At 38.8% G+C, this 24,203-nt stretch overlaps 1 protein-coding gene across 1 annotated transcript in view; it reads left to right on the top strand.

Annotated features, from left to right (window-relative positions):
• The first annotated feature begins 21,683 nt into the window (after nt 1-21,683).
• LOC122771069 (protocadherin-18-like) overlaps nt 21,684-24,203 on the top strand; it is a 132,595-nt gene continuing 130,075 nt past the window's right edge. Inside the window, exon 1 of the mRNA XM_044028383.1 lies at nt 21,684-21,832. The gene's annotated coding sequence lies outside the window, so the exon portion shown is untranslated. The remainder of the gene's footprint in view (nt 21,833-24,203) is intronic.

Genomic DNA, 24,203 nt, shown 5'->3' with positions numbered 1-24,203 from the left:
TGTACAGCACTGACTGCCTTTCTGGACTCTCTATCCCACAAATGCCTCATTCATATTCAAATTCACTTATAATTGAAATGTTGTCACCATATTTAAATAACATACAGCCAGGGTAACTGTGCATTTTACAATATAATGACTTCCTGCCTGTGGTCAGGGGTGACCATTATGGTTTTATATCTTAGAGGATCTTGTATATACATATCACATACTGATGAGCATATTATAGAATGTACCCATAACAGTATTACGATACAATCCATTACTGGACTTTATGACCCTAGGCGATATTAAAAACTAAATTGGTCTCAGCAGCAGAAAAAAAAAAAAAAAAAGGCCAAAGTAGTTTATTCTTAGATGAAGTAATTTTTTTTCGTCAGAGAGACAGGCAGGCAGATAAAAAAGTTCCACAGTGATGCAGGAAGCATGAGCTGAATGCACCAACTCTTCATTTAAATCCGGGCTCTGATTTGATGCCATTCCGTATGGTCCATAATTTTTTTCTCTTCCTCGCCTCCAGCTTTTTAATGAGTGTCTTCATTTTGCATGTTACTGTCTGAAACTGTGCTCCAAGCGACATCTTTACACTCCAGTACACATTATAGAGCCAGCACCCTCTGTCCTCATTCTCTCTCGTTCTTCACTCTCTCAGACGGTTGCAGAGTCTATGTCCATCCAATTTGAGAACCACTTTAAGTGATACATTCACGCCTCTTGCCAGTATTCAATATTTCCCTCTCAGCGAGGCCGTCTGCTCCTCTCTTCTGACGCCCACTTCACCTTCTCTCATCTTTCCTCTGTGTCTACACTTTTAATCTCACTTTTACCCACATCCATATCTGCTCTTAGTCCGTGGCTCTGTTACTATGAAACACATTCTCAATACTGATACCTATAGGAAATGCTGCGCATACTTAAACTTCAAACTTCAAAATGTAGACACTTTCTGCGTTTCTTTAAAGTTATCTTACTTTGAACTTGATACTGGAGGCTGCAGGAAGAAAATGAAAATGTTTTTCAAGTTAGGAAAACAATAAGAAGACCAGTGGAATTAAAGTGGAGATGCTCTGGTTATAGATTTCAGCCTCAGATATGGGGATTGTTTTCTTCTCTAATGATCTTTTGCACAAAGACAATGAGGTAAATGTAGGGCTTGAATGATACTATTGCACTATTGCAATTGTACATGTGTTTCAATATGATATTTATTCCTAATTATGTTGTCTTTTTTCCAGACTAGTCAATGAGATAAAGTTCAGTCTTACACTTACTGAGGCTACACGGGACAAAATGTCCGACGGCATTTTATCTTCAATCACAGTTATGATTGACAGCATGGCTAGTTGGCACAGAAATCTGTTCATGTGTGAGCGGTAAAGGCTTGACTCTGCAAGTGTGTGAGGGGAACAGACCAATATGACCACAGTCGCAGTCAATCAAACGTGTTTGAATGTTTTCAGCCGACTGTGGATGCATAGTTTATTGTGCGTTTCTTCACATTGCATTGCAGTAGCCCTTGAGAAGTCAACCAACAGAACTTAATCAGTGATTAAGAATGGTATCCCGTGTGCAGAGACAGGTTGTGCAGGTTGTACTTGATTCCCTTGTAAGTTGCTTTGGATAAAAGCGTCTGCTAAATGACATGACATGGGATGTAATGTAATGTAATGTAATGTAATACATGCTTTGCATGTATAGTATAGTGGAAAAGTGCAAAAAGAATGCTATAAACCTGCTATTGGCACTATACAAATACAAATACAATTAAATTGAATTGAACTTAATTATTTCAAACAGAGACTTCAAAATGTGTTCTCAGATATAGCAGTGTTTTATCTCCTCAACACCCGGCAACATACCCATGCTGCTCACAAGAAGTGATGTAAAGACGGATGGAGGAAACGGAAACATTGTGCTAGTAAAGTGAGACAACTGCACACACAAAAAAAAAACACTTGAGCAGAATTCTACTGCTCTAAAATCCCAGTCATTCTTCAGTTTGAAGGGGAAAAACTCTTCTCCTCAATCGTCCCTGTGCTGCTGCTGTATTCACATACGCTCTCTCAGTCGGGTCTGATAGAAGCATGCAGCATACAAATAAGGCTAGATCGTTTCTGTTCATAAAGACCAAAGAAAGGCAGAATTATAACGTCACCAACAAAGCAAATCACCAAAAGTTATACACTGCAGCTTCAAATACTGTATGTTTTATTGACTGTTAATTCATTCAGTAGGTGTATGAGTGTTGTTTTTTAATTCTTCACCAAACTGTCCTCCTGCAGCTGTCCCTCACCTCTGTCCATGTTTATTAGTCACAACTAGAAAACCTGATCTAACAAATACTGCAATCCAACAGAATTTAAGTGGATTCTCAAAACACATATCCATGAGGAATGTGTTTTCTCTTTGAACATCAATTGCAATGTCAAGACGTCTGCAGGTTCCATTTTGAATATTGGAATATTTGTTGTGGATTATTTTGTATTTACAAGGACATCCAACAACAAGTAGTGCTATTTTTTACAGAGATGAAGTTGATGTGATAATAATGTGGACAAAGTTATGAAGTTATGTTTACACCTAACCACTGGAACCACAGTAAACAAAATGCATGATCTTTGTGAAATGAAGTGATCTTTGGTTTGTCTCTTCTTCTTCTTTATTTCATGTTCTCTTGTTGGCCCTCGCCTTTCATTCCCTTAAAAAAAAGAATCGCACTTACTCATTTATCTTCTTTGATTCCTCTCCATTTTGTCAGGCCCTCATTTTTTTTCCTTTACTTTCCAACATTACTTAAAGTACTTGGGTCACCATGCTATTGTGGCTATCAGGACATTCTCCCGAGACTGTCTGTCTTTGTCTTCTGTGTCGTTCTCTCCTCCTGCCTCGCTGAACTTCTTCACCTGCCCACCATCTTAATTTGTTTCTTCGCTTGATTCATGCCCCTCGACACCCCATACCCACACACCCACCCACACATAGACACACGTGTGCACACTTCTCTCTGTTTTGTCGATTAGTCAGAAGTGAAGGCCTGGAGTCTCTGGCTGATGGACACATTTGTCTGCTCAGCAATCTGCTGCTGTGCCAGAAGGGTCACGCTCATCTCTAAATCCATACATGCACATGTGAGCACGCACGCACACTTACAGAGTCTCCCTGCACCTATGTTGAAAGGAAACTAATGCCCGAGGTAGTACACTTTTAGGTGTACAGTATGAGTTTATGATTCACATAATTATAAACTACATAACAGCTTTAGTGCACCAAAAGCCAACATGCTCAGGATATTGATCAGTTTACACTGAGACTTGCAGTGAGTCCAGATATAGAGCGTCTTATGTATAAAATCACGTTTCAAACACTCATCTTCAAGGTGAACAACACTGCTGTCACTGTTGTATAAAAAGGACATCATGCCCATCAAACACCCATCGCAGCTTATAATGTTCTGAATTAAAACATTAAAGCATTCTTCTGTAAAAAAAACAAACATAAAAGATAAGAGAGAGAAAATAAAGAAATGGGCTCAGTCTTCCTTTAAACGTAGAGGGAAAATCTGCGATGAAACACAAATTGAAATGTCATTTTTCAAAAGAAGATTTTTCTTTGGTCTTCACATATTTGTTATTGTAGAATAATCACTGATAAGAAATACCAGGCTTTCATTTGCAGTAACATGATTAAACATTCAGGCGCTTAATTTTTAAGCCACTGGAAGGACTCCAAAACATCTGTGACATTAACTCTGCAACATATAGAGACTCAAAAGAAAAAAAAAAAAGTAATTTTAATTAAAATAATTGTGGATAATTGGATAAAAATATGCAGTCCCTTTTGTCTTGGTTGTATTAAAGTACAGCATGTGAACACAGAGAAGGCGAGAAGCAATTACGCAGAAAAAGCTGACACCACCCATTACTAGGAAAAATGAAAATACAAAATGTGTTACAATCTGCCGCGTTTGAAGATGCCTTAGTTGCTTTTTGAACTTTCAAGTTTTTTCTGTTTGAACTTTGTTTCTTTTTTCGTGCTCTTTTGGGTTATTTTTTTGTAAAATGGTTTTAATTCACTTTAAGTTGTTTGTACTTTTGTGTCTTCCCTGCTTTTACTTCCTGCCTTCATGTGTTTCCATCCTCCCTAATTACCCACTCCATCCTGACATGTTTCAGCCGTGTCTTCCCCTTTGTGTCTGTGTTTTCCTCATGTTTTTTTGTCTTTTGTGCTGTTTTGGTCTTTGTTTTTGACTCCGCCTTTGTAGATATATTTGCCTTACCTGACTGCCCATGTATCAAAGTCAAACCAGAATTTTGACCCTTATTGTTTAGAGCTGTAGTGCACAACTTGTGATCAAGCCTATGAGCTCCACTCTGTGTTTATCAGTCCCGTAGCTGCCCTTTTGTTTGTGTCTCCCACAACATAATGACATATTTTTGCGTCACAACTGAGCAGGTTAGGTGGAAGAATAATAAAGTGAGTTGGCATGATTTGGACTGTGGCTAATAAACACCAATAATCAATCACAAAGAGTTGAGTAAGTGTACTCTATTTCTAAAAACTAGATATCGAGTACAACTTCACATTTGTATTTTAATTACGATCACAGTTTTGGCATCTCACAAACACGATTTGTGGCCCGCGAAACAAATCAAGCGCTTTGCTAAACTGCCTTTAAGACATATATGCCTCACAACTGCTGCTGTTACTGTACCATGTAGCTCCAACTCCAGCTCCAGCTTTCACACCAGAGCTGTTTGGTCGGATTTAAACGGACCAGAGTTTGTTTTCTCGGATAGTCCGCTTCGTTGCAACAGGTGTGAAAGCTCATCCGAACTCAGACCAAACAAGCAAACTCTGCTCTGCCTGAAAACGTGGGTCTCAGTTCGCTTGCAAGTGAACCCTAGTGCAGTTCAATTACTGTGGGAAATGCAAAAGGACTGTAGTAAACCAAAGAGAGGAAGGGAGGATTGCTCGCTGCCTCACCTGCTGCTCTTACTGCGCAGCTTCTTGCAAAAAAACAATTAGGTTTAAACACCAAAGTAAAAACAGCCACCCCAAGACTGCATAAATTTGGAGTTGCTCCATTGTTTTTTGTGGTGAACAAGCCTGCTGAAGATGGACTCTTGTTAACAAGCCTGGTCAATCGATGAGCCAGGTTTTCTTCTTCCTAATGCTTTTTCTTCCTAGTCAGTGCATGTTTCAAGCAATACTGCCCCAAACAAGCAGCTGTTTTAACTGCGTGATGTTGTCCAGGTGGTTTGGTCCGCTTACAAAAGTGCAGTGAATGTGAATGTGCCCTTTAGGATTGGACAAGCAAACGCTACCTTAAAAGAAATAATTACAACATAAAAATTAGTGCAGTACCAGAAAGAAAAACTGAATATCTTGCATGTAAGAAGGTAAAAGCTCTCTCTCTCTCAAGAGAGAGACAAAAGCAGCAGTGTTTTGGTAATTATTCTGAAATCCTTAGAGGTTGATAGAAGTTCCCCTCCAGAACTTTAAGGCAAGGCACTATGCTGCATATTGGGACTTTTGTTTAAAATGTTAATGCTAATGTGTCAGCATGGTTTGCATTATGATGACTATTAAAGCAAGACTCCAGCTAATTGAACACTGGTAACTATACCAGAGTTAGCCATTTAGCAAATCTTTCATAGCAAAAGCCGTGGCTGTGAATCCACCCCTACAAGCTTCTCATGTTAACTAATACTGTACAGCTGCCTCGGCTTACATATTTGTATTTAGCTAATGAAGGGTAAACATGCACCATGCAGACTGGGTCTTAGGCTTGACATTTTAAACCAACTTTAAGTAATGAACTGGCTCAAAATTCTCTCTTGGTTTGGGCTGAACAAATTATGGTAACAATTTGAAGCAACGCAATTAGCATTTTGCAAAGTCTGCAGTTTAGGATAAAAAATATGCATTGCATCTGACCCAGAGTTCATGCTTCACAGTTGATGGAGGGTCTTAATATTTTCTTATGTGATACCACATGATGAAAGCAATTCACTCATTTAAATTCTCATCCTATGGGTCCAGCTGGGTCAGTAGCAAAGTGATAGACTCTCCACCAGAGGACTGGGGCTTTAATTCCCAGGTTCTCGAGTCCACGCGCTGATGTGTCCACCCAAAATTTCCTTCTGATATTTAATGCCAAATGACACAGTAATTAAATATTTATTACATTTATACAGTCACTGGGAGTGCATAAGTGCTCTCATGGTGCCAGTAACAAATGTATGTAAATGACTCATGAGGTAGGTGTCGTAAAAATGTCATTAATTAAATCATAATTTCTAGCAGAAAATGAAAGCGCTATCAGAAATGTGTAGCTGTATTAAAAAATGTTGTATTATGTAACCCCGACTTTAGAGTTCACCTAACATCAAGATCATTTACTTAACTTTATATTTACAATAGTACATTAAGTGTCATTTCTAATTTGGATGCCATATAAATATAAAAAGTAAAATAAAGTGTTGACTTTTAATAATCTTCTCTGTTATTTCCCTGAATCACATTCTTTACACAGTTGAATTTATTACTGTAATATTGAACTCCTCGGGGCTCCACAGAAACTCTGCACTGCCGTTGGTCTCCATTTCCTTCAGAGGATTATTTTCCAACTCTAGAAAAGGCACCATGTGAAGCAGTCCAAAGATAATAAAGGTCTGGCAATAACACTCACATATTACAATATTCCACTCTCTTTTCACTTCCACAATATTTTAAGGAAGAATCTACTACAGCAGCAAGTGAAGCTATGGTGATTGATAGAAGCGGGGACTTTTTGATGGCTAACACTGTGCTGATACACCTGCATCTCTTGGGAGTCCACATTTGCGATACAGTTAACTAGTTGAAATAACATACAGTACAAGAAACGGGCACGCTCCAGCGGTTTCCTATTGACAAGCTTCCTTATCGTTTCTCAGGGAAGTCAGTAGGGGGAAGATGATTTAGAATAGAAAAATAAAGTGCAGGAAAAAAAGGGAAGTAAAAATCAAACATCCCGGCTGTGGCTTATGAGCGTCGGCTGTGGTTGTGTGTCTCCGCCAGTCCATCCCAAAGGAGGGGAGGAGAGGAAGAGGTGGTTTGTCTGAATTTTTTTTTTTAGGGTGAGATGTGAGAAACTGGGACAGTGTCGGCGATACTGATGTCCCTGGGCTCAGCACGCTACAAACACAGAACACACACACACTCACATACGTACAGAAATGCAAGTGTGAACAAACACACATTTACACACTCACACCCTTAGGGAGCCCCGCTTTCAAAGTGCTTTCAAATGGCACTGTGCCAAATCTCCATATATTATAGTTAGAATTTATATATAAAAGGCTGTATTTGCATAAATGTAGTCACGCGGGGACCAAACAGCAGAGAGAATATTCAAGTGGCCTGACTTGTTAGTCCTTCTTACAGACACATACATACACTTGCCCCTACGTGTACACACACAAAGTCACACACAAGTAGAAAAACTCTTAGCATATGTAATCACATATTCACTATCACACAAGAGACACATGCATATAGCTGCCGTTTGAGAGAAACTGATTAAATGCTGTAATCCAAACATGACGTGAAATGAAGTGATTGGCATCTGGGTGTTTGGAGAGTGATCACAGGTCAGAATCAGGTCCATTAGGTGTCTGATTGCATTAGGTATGCTAATGCCGCACAGCTGGAGCCAATTCTGTCACACCTGTGGGTCCTCGAGGGTCTGCACCAACAAACCAGGGAGGTGTGATTTTAATGATGTGCTCCAGAAGGAGACTAATTCATTAAAGTCGATGTGCAAGCATGTTTTAGGTAGCCAAAATGCCTGTGAGGGAATGACAGGGCAAGACAAAGAATGGCTTTTAGTCTTAACTGGAGGGTTTCAGGGAAATAACTGAATGTTTAAGGAACAACAGAAAAATCATATCCATCATGCACTTTGGTCATATGTTTTTAAAGTAGGTGTATCACGTGAGAAGCAGAAAGTGTATCTTCAAAAGAAAAGTCAGTGAGCTCGAGCTATGTGAGGAACATTCTCCTTTCAGTTTGGTTGAATACATTTCCATACAGACGGGAAAACACCCTGAAGTGAGAAATGGGTGGTTCATTAGTATTCTTCAGTGCTACATTTTTAGTGGTTAATGTTTTTCCCAAAGCACAACATGCCACAGGATAAATACACTGCTGATTATTCTGTGCTCAGTTCTAATGTCAGTCTTTACATTTCTGTTACAATGATACAAAAAAAGATTTTAAAATAAAAGCATGTGTAAAGTACAGTAGTATAATAGTTTATTCCTTGCCTTCAGTAACCATAATTAGCCTTTCTATATGACAACATTTATTTGAGTCCCTGGGCTTTTTTTTTGGTACAACTGAAGTAATCTGACTCACAGTTTATCAGCCCTAAAAATGAACTGATACAAACGATAAACAAAATCATGAAAATACATGGGGATTGAAAAATGGAGCAGTAAAACGGGACGTGAGATAGAAAATGGAGTGTTTCAATATGCTCCATTTCCAGTATGTAATTTCCTCGAGTCTGTGTTGATATGAGGAAGGGGCACCTTCCTCTTGCTCATCTGATCAACATTTATATGAGCTATGAGATTGTTGAGATAGCGTTTAGTCTTTGTGCTCACACCTGACTTGCCCTTTTAGAAGTTGGGTGCTCTACCACTGCAACAACAGATGGTAAGGTGTGTGATGTATTTGCACAGTTTCAAAGTGCAACTAAAAGATGTTTTCTCTGATAGAAGACTGATACTATACCACAGTTAGCACAAACTCCAGCAATCACATTTGTTTTGCCACTGATAGCAGTTGACAGAGTATGAAATTGGTTTGAATGATTTTTGTTATCCGGAAATTCCAGTGTTTTAAGTCTGTTTTTGTGACTTATTTCCATATGAACACCTACATTCATCTTGCTCCATCTTTTCCACTCACAGGGCCAATCATCATCAAATAGAGACGGATAAATTACCAGACAAATATATTAATATAAGGCTCAGATTAGACACTTAATATAATATTAACAGGGCCATTTGTCATCATTTTTAATTTACAACCAACTGTTTACTGTGACTTCAAGTAACAAAAATAAAAATAATTGGGGAGAAAAAAAAATGAATGTACAGTATGTGACCTGAAAAATGAATTGTCACTTCAGTTGATAAATTTGACATTTTATTTTGAAAAGTGTCGACATTTATCATTTACAGCAAGCAATTTTACGTCACTTCTACTCCAAAATGTCAATCAAAAGTCACACCGAGTGTCTGACTCGCAGCTTGCAGGCAGCTCAGCTCTGCACTGGTGAACACAACTGTACCTGACTGTACCATGACAAAATAATCTGCTGGAGCCTCGGCAGACAGCAGCCCCCGTTCTCCACATACTAATGCCCGGATTTAGTATTTTTGGTCTGCTGATAGGAAATGAGAGTGAAATGACTCTCGGGACCATGAGAGTGGACTATGATGAGCAAATCAAAAGCAACACGCGTGAATGTTCAACCAATCCAAAAAAAAACAACAACCCCACACAACAAGCACCAGAAACAAAACATCCTGTCATGTATTCTTCTTTCTCATGGAATCACATGGAAAATCACATGGAATCACATGGAAAACAGACAGCTTTTCAACTTTAATCCCAGAATTCCTCGTTTTCCCTGCATTTCACCCTACATCAGCTGGAATTGGCCCTCCTTGCGGCCCTCATGTGGAGGATAAAGTGGTAGAAAAGGAATGAATGTTTACTTTAATTCACTTTTTTGTAACTCAAACTTTTTCACCATAAATCACGTCCGGCTCCACTTGCTCATAACGTATCCAAATGTTCCACACGTCGAAATGCGAATCACGAGCCAGTAAAGCAACTTATTGCCTCACTCCTGTTCTGCCACTTGCTGAGCCAACAGCATTGCAGCTAATCTAGTATAAAAGTGAAATCTGTTTTTATTGTGTGTCACATTTGGCCAGATGTTTCTCGTGGTAATTACAAGATGTTGTCATGGGTAGTTGAGAGCCCATTAAACATAATTAAATCCCTCCAGTCGTTGTGGCAGCTCCATCTAAAAGATATTGGAAACCTCACTCAATTTGAAAAATTTCACAACTGTTTGTGTTAATTTGTGCTGCCCCAGGCAAACTGTTCCAATATTCTGTTTCCGTTGACTTGTATGTAATCGTGCATCCTCGAATAAAGACTTAGACTAGACTTAGAATCCTTTAGCCACAATAAAAAAGACACACACATTTTTTTTTCTGAATAACAATGCTAACCTATAGAGGACTTGCCATGCTCCCCGTCATATTTTAGTTCATGAGCTAATACAGTGCTTCGGACTTTTGGCTTTGGTTATTCAGTTTGTAGGTGTTGGGGAAAAAAAAGGCAGATTACCAAACTCTCTGATTCATCTTGAATGAGAACAGTGACTCATTGAGTCTCTGTATACCCTCAATAGTGTTATGCTGCTGTCACCCATCTGCTTCAGCATACACTTATTGTGGCCGTTCTTTCATTTTTAACCAGTCTGGTCAGTCACATCTTCTGACCTCTGCCATCAACAAGGTATTTTCATCCAGACAACTGTCACTCACTTGATATTTTGTCCCTTTTTTTGGCCCATTCTCTGTAAATGCTAAAGATGGTTGTATGAGACAATCCCAATTTCTTGCAACTTTCTTGCAACTTGCACCAGCCCATGGCACCAAATCACTGAAATCGCATATCATTCTCATTCTGATGCTCCTACATGATTAAAATACTGCAATTTGTTGATTAAATTAAAAAAAAGAAAAACTTCCACAAACTACAACTCTCCAGGATTCAGCATCTTGCCTTTATGGAAATTCAGTGCGACTAGAAACACAATCTCCACTGAGGTTTGTTTCATATAGTAACACATGGAAATTGAAAAGCAAATGAACCACATAAACTGATGAATTAAGTCAAACAAAAAACAACAATTCTCGAGCATATTGCATCCAAAATAAACTTCCTCTCGCTTACAGCTGTGCCGCGTGCTTTCAAAAGTCAAACACATCTGACAGGCTTTTAACAGGATGATACCAGATGTAAACAAACACTGTTTTTGCCAGTGCTACCGTAATTTAAGTGAATTAATAATTTCCTGCCTGACATATATTAGATGATGTAGTAGATGCATTACAAAGGAATGAGAGGAAACCATAAATTCATAAACCAAATATCCTGCATTAAACAATGTGCTGGAGGCTTCAATATACTGGATTAATAAGGAAATAATGTACAATTACACAAGAGCATCACATACTGTGTACTGCCTCGTCTCCTCTAAACCCAATTAAATGATCAACTAATTTTTGCACAAAATTGGGGACGAAGCTTCCCCGGATAGACGATAAATTGAATTTAACCTTTGGAAGAAACAAGGGCTCAACTGTCCCAGGCACGAAGCACAAACCAGCTGTAATTGAATTAATGTTACAAAAGACACCACATTTATTCACCAGCCTTGAACCCACCGAAGCTTGACCAACAGCCTTATTCTTTATCAAGACCTAACTGACCAAGCAAATGCATATTTTATATAATAAAACAGGCCACACGCCCTTAAATGCAAAGTAAAGGACATTTGTAGAAAGTGTGGAAACAATGTGATTAGGCGGCTCAGAAGTTGTGTCTCACTTGAATTAAAGGTATAATGTGAGAGGATGTAGCTACATGCACAGATTGTAAAATCCAAACTATGATTTGTGAATTTGGGTTATAAATAAAAGTGATTTCATGTTGACTTAATCCCTATGCAGTTAGCTTCAATATCTAATCCAGAGCACCAGTTTCTGTTTAGGGAGCTCACATTTTCAGCAAGATTCCACCAGAACGTGCTTGTACTTGCTCTTTCTACACAATCACAAGGGTTGTGTGTGCATGTGTGTGTGTGTGTATACTCAATTCTGTTCCCTCTTTAGGACCTTTTTGGTATAAAAATTGGATTTTTCAGGACCTGTCCCAGTCCCAGTCCTAATGAACCACAACCTTAATTTTAAAGTCCTGGTTGCCTCATGCCCGAAAGGTTGTCATCAACAGGCACACCAAAGTGTTCATCAAATAAGTTTCCAATAGATACAGACATTTAAAAGTTGTTTTATGCATTGAGTTTTTGTAGACACAGCTGTTCTTCCTTTGCATAGTAAGCATACTTTTCAAAATATGAAAAGCACACTGTGGCTGGTGTGTCTATTCAGGCTGCTGTAGGAACATAGTTGCACCAGGTGGAGACCTCTGTAAGGCAAGGACTGGGGATAAGGTTTGTTTAGGCTCTCAAAATGACTTATCAATATGAGTCCTTAAAAGGTTGGCTGTATGAACCTGTGTGTGTGTGTTTGTGTGGTTGGTAAGACAGGTAATGTGGAGTTCTGTCCTGGAGGTCCAAGGGAGATGCAGGTGGCATGGTCCGCCATCTGCCATGCCACCATATTAGTACGGTACCTCACCACCTGCTCCGTCGAGTTCAAAACACATGCATGCACACAGTCTCACACACACACACACACACACTTGGATGTGCAGAGACCAACACAAACACACAGAAGCCTGAAGGGTAGAGATGAAATATCCTCCTCATCAGCCTTACACTGAGACCTAAGGACTCAGACCTGGAGACCGTGACCATACATCTAACCACATGACCCTGGGACACACACACACACACACACACAGTACATGCTGTTCTTCATGGCTGTCTAAAGCCATGCTTTATCCCTAAATGTGCTTATATTTTAAAATCAGTGTTTGAAAAGGGAAAAACAAACATTTTTTTTATTTTTTTTTATCTGCCACATTCTTGGCTTACACACGACACGGATAATAGAAAACCATCAAATCCTGACATGTGGGTGCATGTTTGTGGGTGTATGGTTATGAGCCACCGCAATGTCACCGTATTAACCAGATCATTAGTACAGTGAGTAAATAGGTCAACTAGAAACCCTTTAGTGCCAATTTAGAGACTGATGAAAGGGCTTAGGAAGGAATATATCATTATAAGCCTTATTAAATGGGCCAGCGTCTGTCCCAGAGGCTGGAGCAATGATGTTGTAAAAATGTTATCGATGTGGTTGTAATATGAGGTACAGAGCTCATTATGCATGTGATGATAAGTAGCCCGAGATGCTGACACATTTAGGTGTGTTTTATGCTCTGTTATATTATCAAACAGCAGAGTTTGTCTGTTAATGGTCCCCCGTGGCCCTGCTTTTAACGCATCACTGTTAGAACGCAGATAAACATGTTTGTGAAGAAAAAAATTCCGTTTCTGTACTTTTTTTTTTCCCAGTGCTGAAAAGTAGTCCACTGCTGTGTGCTGTGATATATGAATCCCTTAGATAGTTTAGTAAAATGGGCGATGTCTTCCAATTTTCTCCTGAAGCCAACCAGGAAATAAGAATACATTGAAAAACCACTAGGGGGTGTCTCTGCTGGTTGCAAAAATAACTCTGTTTGAATGGAAGTCTATGGATAAATGAGCCTCTACTTCATTTCCCTGAGGAGTTAGCGGCCTCAATCACTCGTTTCAGGTCTTCAGTAGCATCTGATGTCAAGTTTGTGAATTATGTTCCCACCAGTGTGATTGACAGCTGGTATCATCTCATAGATCTCAGATTCTCTGGGTGATGTCACGACCACTGGCCCACTTGATGAATCCAAATTGTATAGTGTTGCAGCATTTACAGTGCACTCCAGAGGCAGCTGTGTTGGGATGTATTTCAAGTAACATTTCCTTCTTCTCCCCTGACTCATGTCATCTAATGACAGCTCCACAGACGGGGATGTGGATTTACAATCGATAAGTAGCATATTCTTTCAGAATATGAATGAAGCAAGGGGAAATTTTTTGTAAATAATAGTGTTTATAATGATTTGGCCAAACTTCGACATACAACGACTAGTAGCTATACGTGTGATTTTATTAAGGGATGCATTTTGTGAAGTTTTATTACTACCTCTGTGGTGTAACACTGCACAATGCTGAAGCCTTTATATGCTGCTAGTTTGGCTTTAGACATTTTATGTGTTTTATGTTGTATTTACTCGCCATTCTCGGGGCTCCACCGTTTCTCTCATGTCACACTTCTTTTTTTTTTTTTTTTCCATAAGAGTTAAAATATTCAAAATTGTGTAAGTGAAGCTAATTTGACAGCTTTATTCGCATGAGTTGCGTCACCTGGCATTAATCACGTCTTTGCATTGGCTTTGCACACTACTTAATATTCACTCCATGTTTGATGTCGTATTGCACAAAGTACAAAATAGAGTTTTGTTTCAGCCTCTCAGTCAAATATATTCACCTTTTTTTCACAAGAAGGAAACTTTTCTAATTAGCCTTTTCTTTGGCAACATTTACTTGTATCATGTTAACAAAAACTAACGGCACTGCTCCACAAATGTTGGGTCATGATAACCCATCATACATCTAATTTTATGCATGTACTTCTGTCAGTGCTATATCAAAAACAAATAAAAAAAATATATAAATTTGAGCAGTCAAGGATCTTTTTTTGATACAAACAACTGTATACAAAGGTTTTACTGATGTATCAAAAGCACTAAAGGGTTACTGCATAAAGATAACCGTGAATTCTGTCAATATTTTTTTCCTTTCTCTTTTATCTTTCTCTCTCTCTCACACACACACACACAGTTTTGCACATCGATTCTTCCTCGGGCACTGTATGAATTCTCAACAAACCCTTATTCCTAACATTAACCATACTGTAACCTTAACCTTAACCTAACCACAATTAAAATCTTAGCCCTAAGATTGCTCAGAAAGGAGGCCAAAAGAAGGTCCTAAAGAGGCAACAAATACAGGTACACACACTCACACACACACACGCACACACACACACGCACAGTGAGGCTGCCTGTGTTCTACCAATAAGTGGTCTGATTAATCTAATCAGCAGTTTGCATGACTTTATTTTGTTTCCCATCATGTGATTATCATGACCATCATGTGAGCTTTAAAAAAATAGATTTCAACTTATTATCGCATGCAGACTTGAATTACTGCCCCACTGGACTGTGTTTAATCCCACTGGGAAGCTGCATCAGAGAGGGTTACTTTGCCTCTAATGAAGCTATCATTGAGTTTCTGCGATGCATGACTGGAAATGACAGTGAAGAACATTTTAATAAGGCTTGGGATGGAAAATAGCATGGCCACAGATTACGCTTCACTGTGGTTGTTTGTTACCATCCGTATTGTTTTTTTGTTAATAAAGCTACGCTGGATAGGATTTTATTTATTTAAAGTACTGAAAAATGTTGTGTAAAATTGCAGGAAATAATGTTTGTGTCGCTGTCCTTATACTGACATTGTACTTCTGCACGTTACTGACCAAGGGCACCACCATAGCGAAACCCATTTTTCACCGCTCTAAAAAATTCAGTTATTTTTAAAAGACGTTGCCAAAAGCAACTCTTCTGACAATAACATTATTGAGGTTTATGGGACACACTGATATTTTGAGTGACAGGATTAAAACAACTGGGTAGAGCTATATTTAGGCTTATGAAGCCACAGCCGATGGCCATAAAGAGAGGGAAACTGGGGTGAACACTTCAGTTAACACACAGGCTCACTGTTCCGAGCTCAGACACTGTATTTATTTTCAACAGTTGTGTTTTAGCCAGCATCGCGTGGGTTGTGTTTGCTTAAGGGTTTCATAAATTGTTGGAATTGGACGCACTGTGTCGTTGCGTCAGGAGTGAAGCAAGGGTTTGAACAGTGTGCAGCTCCCCAGCAACCTCACATTTCACAACACACCAGAACACATCCCAAAACTGTTAAAACTGTTGCTTCATTTTCTTTGCCACTGTTAATATTGAGTTCAAAATGTAGATTGAAACACATTTCACCAGCATTCGCATCACGTTAACATCCCCTAAGAGATCAATAAAAGATTTCTCTTTCTGTTTGAATGAGGATAAACCCTACAACTGTGCTCACCTGTGCAACATTACCTTTATCCTGTCTTGCTGAGGTTTTAAGTTCAAATAGCTCAAATTTACATAATCGAACACTTTAGGGCACTAATGAACGAACAAACCGGCAAAAACAGAAGGTTTGTAATCAGAGATTGCAAGCTAGCGTTTGGTAAGGTAAGTCCATGCCACTAACGACATTATAGAAAGCATTAATTAGTGTGCAGCAAAAGTGTAAGGCTACTGTTGTCATTTTATTTCCATCACATCAACCTATGAAAAGTTCAGTACTAACAAACTGCCAATACAGTTGTTCGTCTTGAGTGCATTTTGACTTTCTACCGTGAAAACTTTTCTTTAAAACAGGACATGGATACTATAAAAAGGCTAATTGTCTTCTCAGAAATGGAAGGCACTGTGGTTTTAGCAAGCATTACTCAGGAGTAAATAGTTTCTTTTGTTAGAAGGTATTTTCATTAGTAGAAATAAGGCCAAAGTACTTAGGCCAGCAGGATAGAGTATGTAGGACTGACTAAAAATACAGAACCCAAATGTCATCTTGTTCAACATTGGCTCCTTAATGAGTTTCAACAATAGTTGCAGTCTACGGTTCCAGGTGTAACATACAATAAACAGTTTATTGTTTATTATAAACTGCACCGGTAGTGGGCTACTTGTATATTAATTAAATCATTGTTGGTTTTGCTGTGTTTTGCTGTTTGTGGACAACAGAAAAAAAAAAAAATCAACAAACATTTACCCTTTAGGTGAAGACATCGAAAACACTTAATCTACCATGGCACAATTCTGTCAGGTAGAATTTTAATGCAGCACATTCAGTGGCTCTGTAGTTGAGTTAATTTGTTTTTTTTCTTTGGCGTTTTTACAACATGTGGCATCCACAGTGTTGCTTTGCTGCCTCCTCCTCTTTCCTCGGCCCACCTTATTTGTCACAGCAGTATTTTTGTCTCATTTATGAAGTTCTTAATCAGCGAGGCACACATATTATCTTAGTTTCTCTCAACAACTTCACCTCAGAGGTAATTAAAGTATATTTAAAATGGAATACAACATAGTTTAATATTGGTGCAGTGCACTGTCAACATGACACATTCTCCTCTCTCGATATTCAGCTTGAGGCAGGTGTCAAAATGATGTCTCTGCTGCATCTGATAAGTCATAAAGCAGCAAAGTCTTCTTAAAAACACACATGCATACATGCACACCACAAGTATACACGTGGGCTCACGCATACAAGATGAGTTCCTTCCTGACATGGCGGTGGACTCTCGGCCGCTCGGTCAGAATTGATGTCAGAGTGGAGCCCTCTCCCCGACCCCAGCTTTAATTGAAGGAAGCCGGTGAACAAGTGGACCGGAAAATTAGTTCCCCTTACCAGTCAGGCACACAGTCATACAGAAGTTCTTGTGGAGACACACACTCACACACATGCACACAGCAAGAATTTGCCTTCCCATGATGCACTGACCGCATCCTGACCTTTGGGCAATTGCTACATAATGATTGACATCGTCTTGCCACATCACCTAAGGGAGGCACATTTAAAACTCACACCAGCCCATAGCTTTTAAAGTTTAATTAGACAGGAACAGGCTAATAGAAAAATGACCACAGGAGTCCTCTAGACTGTTTTACTTAGTTTAGTATTGATAGCACCAGAGTGGATTGCAGTTCATTCTTTTCACACAGTTACCTTGATGTCTCCATGTGCCAACATTTGGAGACATTGTCCTTCCTTTTTTTTGTCAACAAACACAAAATGGTAGTACAACTGTTTCACAGATTTTTAAATAAAACTGTTTTGGACAGATTTGATCAAACAAGCTATGTGTATTTTTTTTTTTTTAACCATGAAAAAAGCTGTCTGTATTTTGATTATAAACTGGAACATGGCCCAGAACATTACTTCTAGCGTTAGCACTGATTACCACCAACTTTGCCTTTTTCATGTTATTTTAACATTATCTAAGGCTCTTGCACATGCAGTGTTTATCCATTTTTGTACAAAGGAGGGGGTCTGGCATTGATCAGCTGTCGCTCAAATAACCAAACTGTAAAACCTCACCCAACTGGTCGTATTGTACATTATCTTGTGATTCAATGACATAGTTATGTACAGACTCCTGGTGCCAGTGTGGCTCAGCAATGGATAGACATCTCTCTCTCTTTGTTTTTCATTATTTATACAAGTCCCTCTGTTACTGGTCCTGTCTTTGGTGGCCAGTATTTAAATCTGTTTTTTGTGGCCATTTGGATCAGATATAAAGGTTGTTAACAATGTTGTTTGTTTGTTTCAACAACATGTAGATAAAACTCATTTTGTTCAAGCGTAACTGTACAGATGGTGTGATGCGCTTCTTGGCTGTAGGGTTGGATTTTAAGCTTCAAGTTTGCAAATCTTTTCTAAATTTGCTCATATTCCTCTCCCACAGCCCACCCTAAAATACCACACCGATATCTGAATAACCTCAGTCATTGAACATTTTGAACAATGACAGCCTTAGGGCTAAATAATAGCACTATTGTACCTGAACAGACTGTGCATTGTCCACTTCTAATTTCCCTCCAACCCCTTCAGCCATCACACTGCAGTGACTATGGTCTGTGGAGCGTTATTGAAGGAATGTAGAAAATCATTAACCCAGGTATAGGGAATTGAGGTTGTATAAAGGCTGAGTCCGCCCTCTTACATGCATTTTGCACTGAACCTTTCATCTTCCTTCTAATTAGTCACCGTGTCTTAGCGCTTCAAGTATCAGCAATCATTTGCAACAACCATTTGGTCTGGATGCTGAAGTGCTTCTCTGACTGTTGGCATATCAGTTGGAAACTTCTGTATTGATCTGAAATGTCAATACAGGTAGTTTTAGTTATTCTAATGGGGAGTGATTTTATAAATCATTGTTTCATTTACAAGCAATCAAGGCTTGGAGAGAATTGCTTCTTTTTTTTCAGGCAGTGCAGATCTAGATCATTGGAATATAAAAAAATGAAAATATAGTGAGATATTTATCCAGCTGCTGTGGTATGTTGTTAATGTTGACGTATGGCTTACATTTGCACGTATTTGTGCATGAAACCAAGTTTAAATGAAATACTTTTAAGTTAATTAGTGGTACCATCAGACAGCATTTATATAACTACAGGAGAGCTCAAATGAAAACGTGCTGTTAACAAGAAAGACTATATTATCTGATTAAGTATGTGATGTATGTTCTGAGATGTGATTACTGTTACTCATAATAGATTAAACCTGAAAACCCAAGAGCAATGACTCTGGTAAAGAAGATGCAGGAGACAGGAAGAGCAAAAAAAAAAAAAAAAACATCTTTAATAAGATATACACAATTTGCCAGTGACTGCAGTGGTAGTCAAATGAATCTTCATTTGAACTTTTAATCCACCATGAAGGACAAGTACTTCTTGCATAACTCTTAAAGTGTAACTTTAAGCACTTCTATCAGGTGAAAACCAGTGAATATATCAGATGCAATTGTTCTAAGACAACTTTAGAAGCTCTGCTTCAAATAAAATGTCATAAAATAAATTCTCAAATATGTACCGTGGTATTTAAATGTCATTACTAAAAATGCTCTAGAACAGGATCAACTATAAGATAAGATAAGATAAGATTGTTCTTTAGACAGTAAAGATAAAGATTTTCTTCTCATACAGCAGCACGGTGCATTAAAACCAGGGTAAGTTCAGCTTCAGTTACAATAGTTAATAGAATTATAGTTAATAGAGAGTTTCCATTATATATACATATTATACACTGTAAATAATACACTTCACATATTACACATCATTTTTTAGAATTTATGTCATAATTTATGTTACTGCCACTGGTATATGGATATGTAGTAATGTACTAATGTGCAAATATCTACTGCCTCTCTAGTCAAACACCAGCTCCTGCATTCAAATTTTGCCATTGGCTATTTGTTTGCATTCTTGAACAAATGTCACTCTCTCATTGACCCAAACTCCTCCCCCTTTTAAAAAAGAACCAGAAGCTGTTGCTCTGCCACCAAGCAGGTGTCAGCAGCACCTTGTTCGAGAGCTGCAACTCTTTCCAACGGCCTCCTCTCTCTCACTCAGGTCTCAGCCCACTTCTGTTTTATTTCTCAAAATCAGGCTTTGGCCTCCTGTTGAGGATAAAGCGGTTGAAAATGGATGGCTGGATGACCAATATGGAACTAGATTCAATTCAATGCTGCTTATGGGCAGTGACAAAACAAGCCCAACATTGTCATATCAACATCATTATGGAGAGCGACATAAGCATTACATACGATGGAAGTTGGGAGCCAAGGGAGCCCAAACTTTCAGGCACTTGAAACAATGCAGTGCAACTTCACATGGAATTTTCTGAAACTGGCAGCTACGTCATTGTTACGCAGCAAATGTGAAGCAGTGAATGCAAGCGAAATACACTAGAATTGTTCTGATTCTAAAATAGATGTAATATAAATATTAATAGCTGGACCATTGGTTCAAACGCTTATTGATACTTTTGGCACTCACTAATTTAATAACAGTTCTCAATACCTATCCATACTTGTGGGCAGCGGAAAAAAGTAGAGACCACATTATACTATAATGGTGAAACTTTATTTAGTATCAACATTAGGAATGATTTGGCCACTGAACAAACATAGTTGGCTCTGCAGATACAAGTCCTGTTTTCTCTCTCTTACCTGAGTGTTCTATATCTATCTATCGCTAATATGGCTCGTTTGGCCCCAGAATTTGATTTAATAATATAGTCTTTAAATGTGTGTTGTTGTTTGGTGTCCAGTTAGATTTATAACTTTATCATCTTGAATTCTGAATTTTATTTGTGCGTTAGATCTTTGCACTCATTATATTGCTCTGAATAGGTAACTGCAGCTTTGGTGATAATTATCTGTAGATCACGATGATTAAAAAAATAATCCTCACAATATTTTCAAAAAGCAGTCACATTGTTATAGTATTATATTTACAATCAATCTTTGGAGCTGCTTTACCACAAAGTGGAAATGTAAATGTGATTTCTCAGGTGTGTTTTTTTCCCTACTTTTGTGTTAGCAAATGTTTTGAAACATCAAAGTTACTTAAAGCCTCTACACACTCACACTTGTGTGAAAAAATACACTTCATCGTGTGTCACTGCTGCTGGCTGTGGGAGAAACACTTTACTACTTTACTAACTACTGGAATTGTTCTGTTCATCTTCTACCTTTCAACTTTCCACAAACACTAATCAGAGCTGTTGAAGTCTGCAAAATGCCCCAAATTTCACCCACTGCTCCTGGTCTTCTCGCCTACTGAATGTTCTGTGGCAGAGTGAGACCTCAATAAAAGAAGGCATGATGAGAAAATTGCCTTTCAATGACAGTAAATTTGAATTATGGTATTTTCTTGCAAAATTCTTACTAGAGATAGATGGATAGGTAGATATATAGATTGGTAGATTTTTTTTTTATTTTTATGAAAAGCATGTGATTAATGTGTATTTTATTTTTCTAACCTCAACATGGTACCTTTTGTGCCTTAACCACAGTTTACTGACTTGTCATGGTAAAGCCAACCACACTTAAAACCATAAAGTGTTATATCACTATCACACTCATTTCCTTACAACACCAATGCAATAAGGATTATATGCACATTGGACTGTGAGAGGAGGGTTGAGTTACTCGGACGCAGACGGCAGAACACAAACTCCACACAGAAAGGTCCTCAAACTGAGAATCGAAACAGTGACCTTTGAAAAACAACACCTATCTGGTTGGGGATTGACAAACAGCATAGAAATAAATAAGCCAAAGCAGTTTTGGTGAGTTTCAATTCATTTTATTGTACTTTCATCTATGTCGATTCTGTTTTGAGTGCTATCAGAAGGGCTAATGCTAACAATGAAACTGTGTGAAGGAAACTTTAAACATGAACTGTATAGTGGTCAATATCTTCTTGTTTATGAAGAAGTTATTAGTGTGTAAACTGAGTGAAAGTATGTTGTGTTAGTGGAAAAAGGTTGTGAGTTCAGAGGCAACGCTCCTCACATCACATAGCAGTAACCTTATGCTTCTTGGAGGCTGTGAGACCTTGTTGGTTTCACTTATGTAGTCGTAGTGATTTATTTTGTTTATGACCTGTTGCACAGACATACTGCGTATGGTTGAAATGTTGGTAACGCACTACCGTAGGCAGTAGGAGTATTGGGATTTCTTTTGAATTTAGTTTACATAATAGGGACAGAATTTGAACTGAAGTGGTACACACCCTTTTGTGTTCTATCGTAATACTGTGAATTGAAATTATTGTGTTTCACTTTAATTGTTTTGAAACCATGAATCTGTTCTCTTACCTGTGAAAGGGGAAAAAGGAAAAGAGTTAACTCATGATAAATAGTGAAAAAGTTGTGCAACTCATTTAAAAGGTAGTAGACTGGTTGGATTTAGTCTAAATTAGTCTAACACAATAGACTGTCAAACTCAAACACAAGCTGTCTGGATTAAAATATTTCTAACCTTGGTGGGAAAAGAAAGCGTAATAATTTTCTTACCTCGTTGTTAGAACCTGTAGGATTTTATGTTGTTTTTGTGTGTTTTGTGTACAGTGTATTAGATGTTCATTGCATATTTGCATAGTGAATTGCCGTACCCTTTGCATTTAAAGCTGCGGTCTGATGTTAGCTGACACCAGTGCTACAAGTTTGGCGAGCCAGCCAGGAGTGGTTAAAAGCATATACAACTAGGAACCAGAGACCAGACAACATTATTCTCAGTTATTCAGTATGGAAGTCGTTCAAATCAAAGCAGTGTAAAAATCCCTAACTCAGTTATAGTTGGTACAGAAACTGATTAACTTTATGACTTCCTTAAACAATATGGTTCGATTCAAAGGATAATCCCTGTAGATTACTCTCAAGCAGAGTCGGGCAAACAGGTTATTGTAGCGTATGTGTGTATGGTACAGCTATACAGTCACTGACACCACTTACCACATATGCGCCATAGCCAGTGTCTACACACCTGTAGTTAGCAAAACAGCAACAGTGACTTAACTGTCAGAGTTAAAGGACATTGCCAAACACACTGGCAAATACTTTGCAGCTGTCCTTAGAGAGGAGCTCTCCATCATCAGTGAGACTGTCAATATAGATAACTCTGAAGCGCTCTGAAGTGAGGCTATGGAACAGAACTTACCTAATACCCCAGAGCAACATGTCCCTAAAACTGCTGCACAGGTAAGCCCCCTGCCCAGTATAGCCCCAGAGCAGCATGTTCAACGTCATTGGTCCCCACCACCAACACCATCTAATAAAAGGACACAGCCTGCCCTGAAACTTACTGATGTCAATCCACCTGACATACAGAAGGTCATAGTTGAGCACATAGTAAGAAATTAAAATTCCGCTCTGCAGTAACCCTGCCAAGAGGATTGATTGGAGCCGATTGTGACCATAGGTGACAAAGACTGTTGCTTGTTAGATTCCGGCTCTCAAGTAACAAGTAACAACAATCCCCAACTCTTTCTAACTAGAGAAACCTGTCTCACCTACCTATTAACTCATTGAACGACCTGCTTGAGGTAGAAGGGGCCAACGGTCACGGTGTTCCTTACTTTGGCTATGTCGAGGCCACCATCGAGTTCCCCAAGAGCTCACTTGGAGCAGACATTGAGGTGCCCACACTAGCTTGGACTGTGCTCCACTTTGTCATCAGTGTTGATAGGCACCAACGATTTGGATGCTCTTTATGAGCATTATGCAGTCATCGCACCTCAGAACTATGACCTGCTTCCTTACTGCTATAAAGTTGTTAAAGACCAATCAAATCAGGAAAAAAGTCGGTTGGCTCTAGGGCTGCACGGTGTGTCGTTTGAGCGTCGGCATCGTGATGTGCGCATGTGTGATAGTCACACCGCAGGATGTGCAATGTTTTCTTTTTTTAGAACATGTCAACTTTTGTTTTGCTACAGAAAAACATCTCTGAACCAACTCCCTCTCTCTCTCACTAACTGTGAGCAGTCAGCTAGTCAGTCCCTCCCCCATACACATGCTGTCCCTCACACATCACACCGAAGATAAAAAGGGACTAGCGACAAATCTACAGACTTTCTGTCATAAACCTAAATACATTACGAGAAGGAAAAGCACAATTCTGCCACACAAGTGAGATCCATCGAGTTGTATTTAATGTGGG

This window comes from Solea senegalensis, linkage group LG6 (assembly GCF_019176455.1).
Source record: "Solea senegalensis isolate Sse05_10M linkage group LG6, IFAPA_SoseM_1, whole genome shotgun sequence".
NCBI lineage: Eukaryota > Metazoa > Chordata > Actinopteri > Pleuronectiformes > Soleidae > Solea > Solea senegalensis.
Note: the sequence above shows the minus strand (reverse complement) of the source record. Positions and strands in the feature narration are given on the sequence as shown.